The sequence below is a fragment of the Rhinolophus sinicus genome, linkage group LG17, assembly GCF_036562045.2.
Source record: "Rhinolophus sinicus isolate RSC01 linkage group LG17, ASM3656204v1, whole genome shotgun sequence".
Lineage (NCBI taxonomy): Eukaryota > Metazoa > Chordata > Mammalia > Chiroptera > Rhinolophidae > Rhinolophus > Rhinolophus sinicus.
The window spans coordinates 7,397,290-7,409,207 of NC_133766.1; the positions used below are offsets into that span (position 1 = coordinate 7,397,290).

General features: G+C 53.2%; 1 long non-coding RNA gene across 3 annotated transcripts in view; it reads right to left on the reverse strand.

Annotated features, from left to right (window-relative positions):
- LOC109445328 (uncharacterized) overlaps positions 1-11,918 on the reverse strand; it is a 47,544-nt gene that overhangs the window by 28,808 nt on the left and 6,818 nt on the right. The window lies entirely within an intron of this gene.

Sequence of the window (11,918 nt, forward strand, 5' to 3'; positions counted from 1 at the left end):
CAGGCCCTTGAGGATGAGTGCAGTTGGAGTCATCAGAAAGGACAGACTGGAGCCTTCTCAGCGAGAGGCTGCAGACTACACGCTCCGTCTCATGGGTTGGTCCTGCCACCCTGGCCTCCTGTCCCGCCTTCCCAGGAGAAGTGCCAAGACGGCGTGTGGAGGTCGGGTGACCAAGCCCTCAAGGAGCTCCCCAGGCTGGAAAGGGGCAGGCCTCCAGCACCCACCCAGCAGCCCTGGCCACGCAGCTCCGTGTTGAAACACTGGGGAGTGTGATGTCCCCCGAGCCTGAGTTGGAAGGCATCGTGTGCTGGGGAGGACGAACGGGCCATGGCTTCTCCAAGCCAGGGTCACCTCAACCATCAATCCCACTACCCGCTGCACAGGCCACCCTGTCGGGTGTGGAGTGGTCAACCAAGAAGTGGCCCAAACCAGACCAAACGGGCGATGCTGGATTTGATCACTGCACCCAGATGCTGCCAGAACCAGGAAGTTAACTCCGGGCAGACATTCCAGAGGTGGGGGTCTCAGCTGGGCCTCCTACTGTCCCTCACTAAGCAAGTTACTCAGCCTCTCCAAGCCCTAATTTCCTCATGTCCAAACAGGAGAGAAAACACTCATGGCGGGGTTACCAGAAGGGTAGGAGCAGACAGAGCAATCGATGGGTCTTCTCATGAGACACAGACGGCGTCTAGCACATAGTAGGCACTCAACAAGTATACAGCCATTCCTCTACGTCCTCATTTCATCCAGGGTGATGGACAGGTAGTGGGGTTGGGGTAAGAGGAGGGTCTGTCACCCCCTAGAAGCTGTGTCTGACTAGGCCTGGTTTGTAGAAATTGTTCTCATTTCAGGGCCAAAGGTGAAAGAATGGAGCCACTACCAACACAACCTTAAAGCCCACTGGCTTTGGAAGGAAAGACTGTAAATGAACATCCGAAATCAGGAGACAAGGCCCACTGTTCTCTCGCCTTCCTCCCCAGTGTCCCAGGCTGGGTTGGGTGAGTAGCATCTGAACTCTACCAATTTAGAGTGATTTTAGGCAAGTCCCCGAGCCTCAGTTTCTTCTTCTGTACAATGGGCATAACTGCGGCTGCTCAGAGATGCTGCAAGGCCTCGATGTCATAGTGCTCGCAGATGACAAGAAATGTGAGCTGCCCCCTTCTTCCCCCTGCTGCTGATTCTAGCCCTGGACTGGCCACTGTCACAGGGATGTCGTGTCACTGCAAATCACTCACCTGCTTGCTCCCTGTTTCCCTGCCAGCGGACTATTACTCACCCATAACAGAGCAGCGGCAGGATGGAGAGTGGGGTGGTGAGGGGAGAGGAAGAAGCAGCGCTGAGTAAACTGGTCAGCATTTATTAAGAGAAAATTCTTGGTGCATTTAGAAGGACTTAGCGTACCTTGTCTCCTACCAGATGCCATAATAGTCTATCTTTAGAGACGCTGAAACGAAGGAAGATTCCAGGGCTATGAGCATGCCTGCTCTCCAAGGCTGGCTCTATAAATACCCTGCCAGCGGCCTCAGCAGCTCTGCCCTCCATCCAGAAACAGCCCGTCCACTCGGCAGCCCTGGCAGCACAGCGGCTCAGAGCCCTGAGTAGCGCTGGACAATCAATACACAGGCCTACAAGGGTGTCCCCCTCCCAGTGTGTCCCCCAAGGCCAGGAGTTTCCTGTGAGCAGGCAGGAGCGGGGAAGAGGCAAAGAGAAAATAAAACCACTGTCCCTGAGCTTGGGGGAGAAATTGGGGACACAGGGCAGGGAGGGCAGAGGGCACAGCCATGGACTATTTTCTGAGCGATGGTGACGACACACAGACCTGCCCACGAGCTCAGAGTCTGCTCAGCTGACAGAGATGAGACAGCAAAGTCTTCTCTTTCAGTGAGAAACCTGAACACCTTCATGATTTGGGGGAAATTGGGACTCCAGGGAGGAAGAAGAGGGAGGTCAAAGGCCCTCACTTCTCCTCCTCTCCACCCCATTTCCTCGCTTCCCTCTCCTCTTACCCTGCACCTTACCCCAGAGCCCGTGTCTACTCTATGTCACACGCACACCCTCACACTCAATCCCCACCTCCTGGAATCCCAGCTCCGAAAAACAGATGCAAAACCCAGCACATGGGCCAGGCTCCGGGGGGCCATGCGTGGGGCCTGTTCTCCAGGTCCAACTCCTGGGACCCTAGTCAGTGGCTGTAGCACTGTGTGGCCTCAGCAAGCCCCTCAACCTCCCTATGCCTCAGTGTGTCCCTGGTCACTGGGGCTCATGGGACCAGCCCCACACAGCTGTAAGCATCCAAAGGGATACTGCTCAATAAAGGGTGAGGACCAGTTGCGGAGAACTATCCTGAAGACATTATGGGATCTGGCCTGCTGACCTAGCGCCATCACTAACTTAGTTTCCTTGGGAAAGGCCTTAAGTGCCTAGATGCGAACCAATGAAGAGAGGTACAAATGGGATTCAGCTACAGGCTGGGGGCTGCTGCACATGCCCACAACCACGGGACTCTCTCTTGAGACCTGGCTTCCCTCTAGTAAGTTGGGGTTCATTTTGTGACTTGGTACCAGCTGACCTGAGCCACTGTTTGGTTTACTTTAAAACCCTGGTGTCATATTGAAGAAATCACAGGCTGGTTCCTGAGCAACTGCAAGCAGAATTAAATAGTCAGCAAGTCTGCAGGGTTAAAAGTCAAGAAAGCAATTTTTTAAAAATCCAACCTCAATTCATTCTGTAGTATTTCCTATTTACATTGAAGAAATGTCAATTTCTGGCTTTAGGCCTCACAGGAGACCAAAGATTTAGAGACACTTACGAGACAGATATAAATCTTTGATCAGACAATAACTGCAGAGAGAGACATGCCTGGAAATGTTAAGTGGCTCAGAGCTGGGCACAGCTCTTTCCCAGTTTCCCACCTCGACCTAGAAAGGCCTGGATGTTCTGCTTACTCGTGTTTCCTCTTTCCAGTGCAGAGTGTGGCCTGTGAGGCGGGCCCTGTGTGTGTGTGCCTGTTGTTCACAGTACGAAAAAGCAATAAGAAACATGCAAACTGCGGTGACGGATGGAAACCAGACTTTGGTGGTGAGCACGCTGTAACTTATACAGATATCGCATTACAATGGTGTACATCAGAAACTTATATAATGTCATTAACCAATGTTGCCTCAATTAAATTTCCTTTTTTAATTTACATAAAAAGATCTAACAATTAAAAAAAGAAATGTGCGAATTATTCTTTTACTTGTGCTTTGGACCCCAAAGCTTACATTGTTGGCATTTACCTTGGTGCCTGGGGCAGCCATGGCTGTCTACAGCTCCCCTGCCAGGAGGGCCAGGCGTACATCAGATCCAGTCACCTGCCAGAAGGAAAATCCTGGTGGAGTCCAGGAGTCATGGCAAGAGCCTGGGGCGGGAACTGGACATCAGGAAGGCCTACGAAGCCCTGACCGGACTCGGTCAGTTTCTTGAACCATTTACAAGATCTCAGGTTGGGATCAAAGGTTGGTAGGGGGACGTCTAGTCAGAACACCGCTCTGGAGTAGGGCATACTCCTTGTGCAACGTGGACAAGACAAGGAGATGGGGGCCAGGTTTCAAGTGGGGACAGGTCACAGCAAAGAAGCGCATGGAAGGGCAGCAGGTGGAGGCAGGAGACCCGTGGGTCTGCTTCACAGGAGTCTACAAACCTAAGTGTTGTCTGTGGCTGCGTTCCCTGGTACAAAGTGTAAGAATTGTGAAGTTCAACCACCCTTACCACTTACGTATTAAGGATTACGTATCTTTGGAAAAGGTTTATTGCTCATCAATAAAGGGCAACCGAAAGGCGCAACCCAAGACCCCCAATTCTGACACTCACTTGCAGTGTGACCCTGGACAAGTCACTTAACCTCTCAGATCCTCCATTTCCTGTCAAATAAGAGGATGGTGCTAAACAAGCGTGAAGAGTCTGTCCGACCCTAAAAATATGGTTTCCTGTTAGAAATAAAAGGAGCATCTTGCGACATCCTCATCTATTTCCTCACTCTTCTGTGACTGGCCGACTTCAGAGCCTCTCACCATGTGGTTCCGTTATTCCTGGGATGTGAGCGCCCTGGCCACCCCCACTGCTCTTTGCCTGCCCCACATTCTTTGGATGCCCTGTTCTGGAAGAGCAACAGGAGTTCAGGTAACGACAAGAGCCGTGCGCATCTCAGGGGAACTCCCTCCCAGGCACCTCCCTTCAATCCATGGCTCCCAAGTTCACTCAGGGACGGTCAGAGTCAGTCAGTCCCTAGGGCGCTGCCCTCCCTTTCCTCCTCCTCCTCCTCCTCACACGATCACTGTCTCCATCTCCTTAAGCCAAGTCCAGCAGTGGTAACAAAAGACTTCGCATCTTAGTAGAGTCCCTTCCTGTTCACAGTCCTCTTCATGGGGGGTCTACAGAGGTCAGCTCCACGTCCTCTTCGCCCCAGGACCAAGGCTGACGGGGCGCAGCACCACCGGGCTGAGGAAGAGGCGATGGTGGGACCATGCGATGGCTCTTCAGCTTCTGCTTGGACCAAGCACACAGCACTTCCACTCACACTTCCGTGGCTAAAGCAAGTCCCACGTCGAGCGTGTCTCAGCGGGGCAGGGGTCATGTCCTTCCCTCAGGATGGACAGTGGGTGTCTTGATGATAACACAACCTACCCCACAGTTACCTTACAACTGGGGTCCTCTCGTCTACCCCTCTCATTTTCCAGGTGTGGGGAAGAAAGCCCAGACAGGAAGCGCTGTGCCTGCAGTGACTCAGCAATCAGTGGACAAGGAGGGGCTGGAGTCCAAGTGTGTAGATAACCTTTCCGGTTCCGATGTGGGAGCAGGGCCAAGAAGAGACAAATCTGACCTGAATCCCAGCTTTGTGATTCTGGGCAAAGGATTTCAACTCTGAGCTTCGACTTCCCTTTGTGGAATATGAAGCAGAGGAACTGAGCTCCTGGCAGGGAGGTTGGGCGGGACGGGGGAGATTTCGTCAAGTATTACGCTGAGTGTCTGACACAGAGGAAACTCGCAGCACACATTTGTCTCAGGCCCTCCCTCCCTCCCCGTCAGCTGCCCTGGACTCCACCTTGTTCCCCACGCGCTCTTTTTCATTACCTCCCTCCGAGCCTGCTTCTTCTTCTTCCTATTTTTTTGGTCATAGACAAGAGAAACGGCAATTTTAAAGAAGAGAAGAGCAGTTGTCCTAGGGGAATGTGGCCCTGCTGCAAAAGGCTGGCTGGGAAGCCTTCTGGGGTTGCTTCCACGCTTAGGAAGAAAAGGGTCCTCAAAGCAAAGCCTTTCTTTAGGATCTAACGCCTCCCACCCATGTACATCCATCATCTCTACGAAGCCTCACCATAGCTCTGTGCAGTGATCACCATTATTTCCATTACACAGATGAGAAGACTGAGGCCCAGAGTGGTTAGGGATGAGCTCACCAGCCCTGCAGCAACCAGGACTTCCAATTACGACTCTTTAGTGCCACACTTCTGTGTTCTCCTACTACGCGAGGTCCGGCCTGCCCCCATAATCGCCTTCCCCATCTTATACTCCTCACCCCAGGTAACAAAAAGAATGCTCTCCAAGTTTCCAGAAGGGCCATGGTGGTCTCTAGGGAATGAGAGAAATGCAGCTAGTGTGGGGATGAGGGTGTGGGGAGGATACCAGGAAAATAGGAAAGGTCCTTCAAGAGCAATTGTCACCAGCTCTGTTTGGCTTTGTCTTATAAAAATTCTGTTTTCAATATTCATGAAATGAAGGTCCACAAAAGTCTGTTCAAGCAGAGCCATTTCCTGAGAGATCTGACAGTTAACATTTCAGGGATATACGCGTATTTCTCACGTCCCTCCCAAGGACAGCTCTGGAACCTGTGTGGAATATGTTTTTATGATTAGAGGAGGTGTGTGTGTGTGCGCCTGTGTGTGTGTGTGTGTGTGTGTGTGTGTGTGTGTGTGTGTATGTGCGCATACAGGTTGCTGGCTGCTGTGTTTATTTTCTCCTCTCTCTCTCTCCTCCCTTTGAAGGGCTATTTTCTTTGTTCTGGGAATTTGGCTCTACTTAGAATGTCTAACAATGGTACAGCTGGTCCCAAATTATTGCCACCTTACTTGTCTGGGCGAGACGGCACCATGTCCCTGCGTCCCACCTCCCCACACCTGTCTCCCTGAGCCACCTTGGGAGACCCCTTCTGCAGCTGGCCTCTGCCTCCTTCCCCAGTCGCCCTCTCTGGAGCCATCCGTCAGACCTAGCAGCTCAGGTTGCCCCCGTCAGACGGCCAGACACCACTGCTCTGTGCTCCGACTGAAATAGGAAAACCTCCCTGGTCCCTTAAATCTCCAGCCTCAACCCAGGGTGCAGACCCTTCCAGCCTCACTGGAGAGCTGGCCTTACAGCATTCACCCAAAGCCATGAGCTCAAGAAAGAGACTGTGACTGCTTTTGAGCTGACAGCTGGAAGGGGAGAGATGTGTCCTCATGATTCAGAATGAGATGGAAAGGCCTCAGGGTCCTCCTTGAAGCTGACCGCTCTCCCTCCCCAGGAATGCAGTGCCTTCACTTACCCCCTGCATGTCTGGGTGGCTGGGGGGTAGGTAGCTTAGTCAATCATTCCACATTCATTCATTCATCAAGCACTTTCCAAAAGCTTACTACATGCCACTGTTCTAAAATTCAGGGACACGGCAGGGAATAAACCAGACAAAATTCTTAACCACTATGGGGTGAGAGGAGTTGGAGAAGGGGGAATAAATAAGTTACATAATAAAAGTGTTAAATGTACTGAAGAGAAATAATATAGGTGAAAAAGACAGGGAGGCCGGGGTGGGGGATGATGCTAAAAGTTTAAATACGACTTGAAGAAGGTGAAAACTCAAGCCATGCAGGTATCAGGGGCAGAGCAATCCAGAAAGCGTGGCCTGAGGGGCAAGTGCAAAGGCCTGGGGGTGGGGGTGCCTGCCATATTTGAGGAAGAGCAGGGAGGCCCGAGTGCCTGAGGCTGAGCGAGAGAGAGTGCAAGTAGCAGGAAGTGAGGTGGGAAAGGTGAAGACTGGCCAGACCCTGTAGGCCGTGGGGCGCTCTATTGCCTGGCTGCTACGCTGAGTGCAGTGGGGCCCCTGGAATGGCCAAGGAGGTTTATGATCTGAAGTGTGTTTTAAACACACATATGCTGAGTGGAGGACTGACACCAGGAGGGTAGGGTGGGAGCAAAGAGACTAGTGGGGGCTACATCAGAAACCTGGGGAAGAGCGGATGGCAGGTGGATTCTGGATGTATTTTGAAGGTAGGAGTCAGGAGGGTTTGCTGGTGGCTCAGATATGGGGGTGCAAATAAAATGAGCCAATGATATGTCTACGGATGTGGCTTTAGCAAGTAGAAGGTAAAGCAGGTTTGGAGAGGAAATGACTTACCCAGGCTTACAGCTAGGAAGTGGGAGAGCCAAGACTCCAATCTGGGACTTCTCTAATTTCAGAGTGGGCCACATCATGTTAAGAAGCCTCAGTGAAAACAGAATGAATGGTCCATGCCCACAGGAAATGCAGTGCAGTCAAGGAAATGCATGGAAATTTCCTGAGACTGTTTCTATCCAGAACTGTTTCATTACTGGGGAATCAGGAGGAAAGAAGGCTGAGGAGTGTCACGGGCTGTCTAATTCTCCAAGACGCTGCTGTCAGAAGGGTTCCTAACTCTGCCCCCCTGCCTCTGCAGTGAGGATCCTTGCTCACCCCCATCCCACCCCCACCCCCAGAGTGGGCCTCAAACTTCTCCTCCTGGTTTGATTGACTGCCAGGAAATAAACAACAAAAAACCCGACTAGATTAGCAAGGCAGCATATGCTACCCTTGGGAAGTTAAACAATTGCACTTCTAAATAACAGCACGACATGGAATAGAAGAGATGTCACAAGGCAGGGTATGATTAATTGCCAGATGAATTATTGAAATTATAATTGCAGAGGAGTTCAGAGGAGCGCGTGATTGCCTTGGTGGGCAGTCAGGAGAGACCGGGGAGGAGGGCGGAGCGGGCGGGGCACAGCCTGGGCGGGCACTGCCGGAGCCATGCGGAGGTGGGATGACTGCACTCTGGTCTGCACCGCGGCGGACCTGTCCTGCACGGGCACCGCCCCGATGCCCCATTCTCACCCGGGCCTTGCACTCTGCCACTGTGGAATCTGAGTTCTAGTCTTGCTCCCTTCTCTGGCCCTGTGACCTCCTGCGTCTGTGCCTCCACTGCTCAATCTGCAACAGTGGGCTGACAAGGAGTGTCTTTCTCCCATAAGAGAAAATGCCTGCCTCTGAGCCTGGAGTGGAAAAGGACCAATCACCACGGTTTGCTGCCCCTGTACTATGTGGAGGCTCATTTTTACAAGGGTGCAAATGCCCAGTGAGCCAGATCACCTTGCTGAAATGCAGGCACAGGCTTAGGAGCTCCAGACTGACGTGCAGCGCCTGCTCTGTCTTACGATGGCTGTGTGACCTTGGCTAACTTGGAACGTTCTGAGCCTCGCCTTTCCCATCTGCAGTGCGGAGCTGTGTATGCCTGTCCCATGGCTTCCCTTGAGAATTGCCTAGGACGTGTATGCCCGAGGCCAAGCCCAGGCCGATCTCTAGGGGCCCTCTGATGGGTGACAAGGGCTAAGTCCAGTAGAATCCGCCAGCCACTCCTTGGGAGGGTGGAAGCAGCAGTTCTGATGGCGGAGAACTCTCCCTTCTGGCACTTGCCTGACCCAGGTAAAGCCGAAGCCACGTGGGAGTCAAAAGAATGAGCATCCGTAAAGAATGTGTGCGGGGTGTGAAATTCAGCTGACAAACTCAATATCCCATTTCTTTGTTTCTTTAAATTGACTCAAATTCAAGTTCAAGTCTCCATCACCTCCGGCTTGAATAAATTTACCCTCAGTCACTTTAAAAGCCTCTCCTCTCACTCAGGATCTTACAAAAGCTGAGGCTTCAAAAAGAACCTTCTGGCGATTCCTGAGTTAAACCGTCTGCCCCTCAGCTTTCTTGTGAGGACGCAGTGAATACCTCTAAGAACAGTGCCAGGCGCGGAGCACTCAGTAAACTTGCCGTCCTTGTTGTGGATCTGTCTGTACTGTTTACTACCGAGACACCCGTGGTCCATCCAGGCCCACAACACTGCGGGCTCAGGAACCTTCAGGAAGAAGCAGAAAGCTCCTCCAGTGTCTTGCTATCTTCCCAATCTGCTCTCACCAAACAGGTCCCAGCTCTTCACTCCGCTGCAGAACATTCTGGGGGAAGCCCTCCCACTCCCTCCTCGGTCCCCTCAGTGGCAGAGCTTGTCATGGGCTTAGCCTTGCACCAAGGCATGCAGAACAGTTGCTTTGAGCAACTTCTGAGGCTGCCAGGTTGAAATGGGAGATGGGAAACACACAGGGAGAAACACGCCAACTTCATTGAGTGGAGCTGAGAGTCCCACCCAGGATGCTGGAGCCCCCTGCACCCTACCTCACCACACCCTCACAGAGCCTGCCACCATGTGACAGCTCCTGGCAGCTGTGTCTGTCCAGGGCCACTGCCCCGGCCACTGCACTGTGAAGGAGGAGGCCTAGTTCTCTGGAAGGAAAACGTGAACTAGAGATGTTGAGGATGGAGTCCCCCAAGGCCCCTCAAATCGCGCCCACAGGCCTCAGGCCCACTTCCTTGGCTCTTTCTGACACTGAGCTAAAGGTGGGCCTCCCACTGCCACCTCTCACCCACATCCCCCCCCCCCCCCAGGGCTAGGTGCACCTCATTCACCTAGTCAGTCCGTCAGGGAGTCGCGCAGCCCCCGACACGCCTGCTGTCAGGTGATGCCGGGCACTGGGGAGACACAGCAGAGTCCTGGCCACGGCCTGAGGCCACGGGAGGTCAGACATAGACTCTGGACGGGCCCTGGGTGTCACATCCTGGCTCCTGTTGGCTCCTACACGAAGGCCTCCACAGACCAAGTCAGACGGCGATGACCGAGAAAACCCTGCCAGCAGGGCTGCTTTTTCAGTGTAATCTACTTTTTAGCGCAAATATGTCCCAAATGTTGCATGGGACAGATGCATAACTAAAAAACAGTTGCCGTTTATCTGCAATGAAAATTTAACTGAATACCCTGTATTTTCCTTTGCTACTTCTGGCCACCTCACCTCTCGGGGGCACCCCTGCTCCTCCCTCATCCATGGCCCCCAGAAGGTTTGCATTTTCTACACCCTGTGAAAGCGGCTCCCTATGTACAGAGGTGGGTGCTGCTCAGAGAGGAAAACACATGCACCAGGCCACAGAGATGGTGAAGACACACTCACAACTCATACTTGGTGCCTTCTAGGTCTTTCTATGGGCCACACACTAAGTGCTGGCCTATATCACCCATAGGAATCCATTTAACACTCACAACACCCTGTAAGGTACATGCTATTACTACCCTCGCTCTACAGATGAGGGGCCCGAGGCATAGAAAATGAAGAGCCCACAGCTAACAGGGACAAAGCCAGGCAGCTCTGGGACAGGAAAGCAGCTCCCGGCCTCTGACGTGGGCTTTATCTTTGGTGAAAATGGGCCCTGGACCTGTGCTGAAAAGAAGATGCACGAGTGCGTTTGTTGCTGCTGGAGCTGCCAGATGGGCTGTGCCACCAGGCCGTTTTCCCTCGCCGGTGTCAGCTATAACTGTTGGATTGTATATTTATTCATACAAGCAGACACGTTTCCATTCCAAGTCCTGCCAGAGCATTAACCAGCTGCCGGCGCTGTCTGTCCAAGGGACCGTTTGGTGCAGGGCCACTGGCAGGCAGCTTCGCACAGACGTGGGGATGTCACTCCCGGAACAAGTCACCCTCGCACACTGGGATTCCTCCTCCGTACTCCCCGGCTCCTGTATGAAATCCACACCACTTCTGACACTCTACACACTATATTTATAACGTGTGTTTGCAGCTTGCCTCTTCCAGTTGAAGGTACCCCCTAAAGCAGAGAGCATGCCTTCCATAACTGAGTTAGCAAATGTTTTCAGAGTGCTCACTATGGTCCAGGAGCAACGCTAGGGATTTAGTGTCCCTGTATAGGGACTGACAAGCGAGCGGTGGCTGAGATGGGTGGCAGAGGCAATGGAAGAAACTGGCATCACACACTGCGATGTGGTCTGACGGGAGCGCTAGTTACGGACAGGCAGGAGGGGGCAGGCGGGGGTGCCAGGGTCAGGGAGAGCTTTTCAGAAGCTGAGAGGCTGGGGAGGCAAGCCTGCAAGGGACCTGCTGGATACAGTCACGCTGTCCACTGGTGCCTGTGGCCAGGCTGGCTTCCCAGCATGTCAGGGGCAGGGGTGGGGGGAAAGACGAAGCAGAGACATAGGGAGTGGGTAACATTTTCAAGAAGAGGAAGGGAAAAGAGAGCAGAGGCTCAAGAGGGGTGATGTGGTGATCACTGTTGCCTTTCTGGGTGAGGGACACTTGAGGACAATTAACCACTAAGCGGGAAAGGGTCCTGTCCAGAGGGAGAGGGTGAGGATGCAAGAGGGAGGCGGGGGAGTGGTCCCTGAGGGGTGAAGGGCAGCCTCCAGGCCTGGGTGAGGGAGGAGACGACCAGCGGGTGAGGAGGGGGTGGGGAAGGGTGGGTGTGACTCAGACAAAGTGGGGGGTTTCCAACAGCCTCTGTGTGGACTGCAGAGAACTGACCGGTTCGTGGTCCTTGCATTAGCCCGAACATGCCCAAAATGTTTGCTGAACTTGACTGGACTGACTCAGGGCTGCCCCCACACCCCCACCCACAGGTTCCACTGCCTGATCCCACAGCTTACTGTGGCCTCCAGGGCTCCTGGGACCTGAGCCTGCCTCATAGCCTTCTCCTCCTTCTCTCCAGAAGGTGCTGGGAAAGTGAAGCCTGGGCCTCAGGGCGACATGGAGAACTGAAACCCGCTGACAACACAGCAATGTGCCCCTCACAC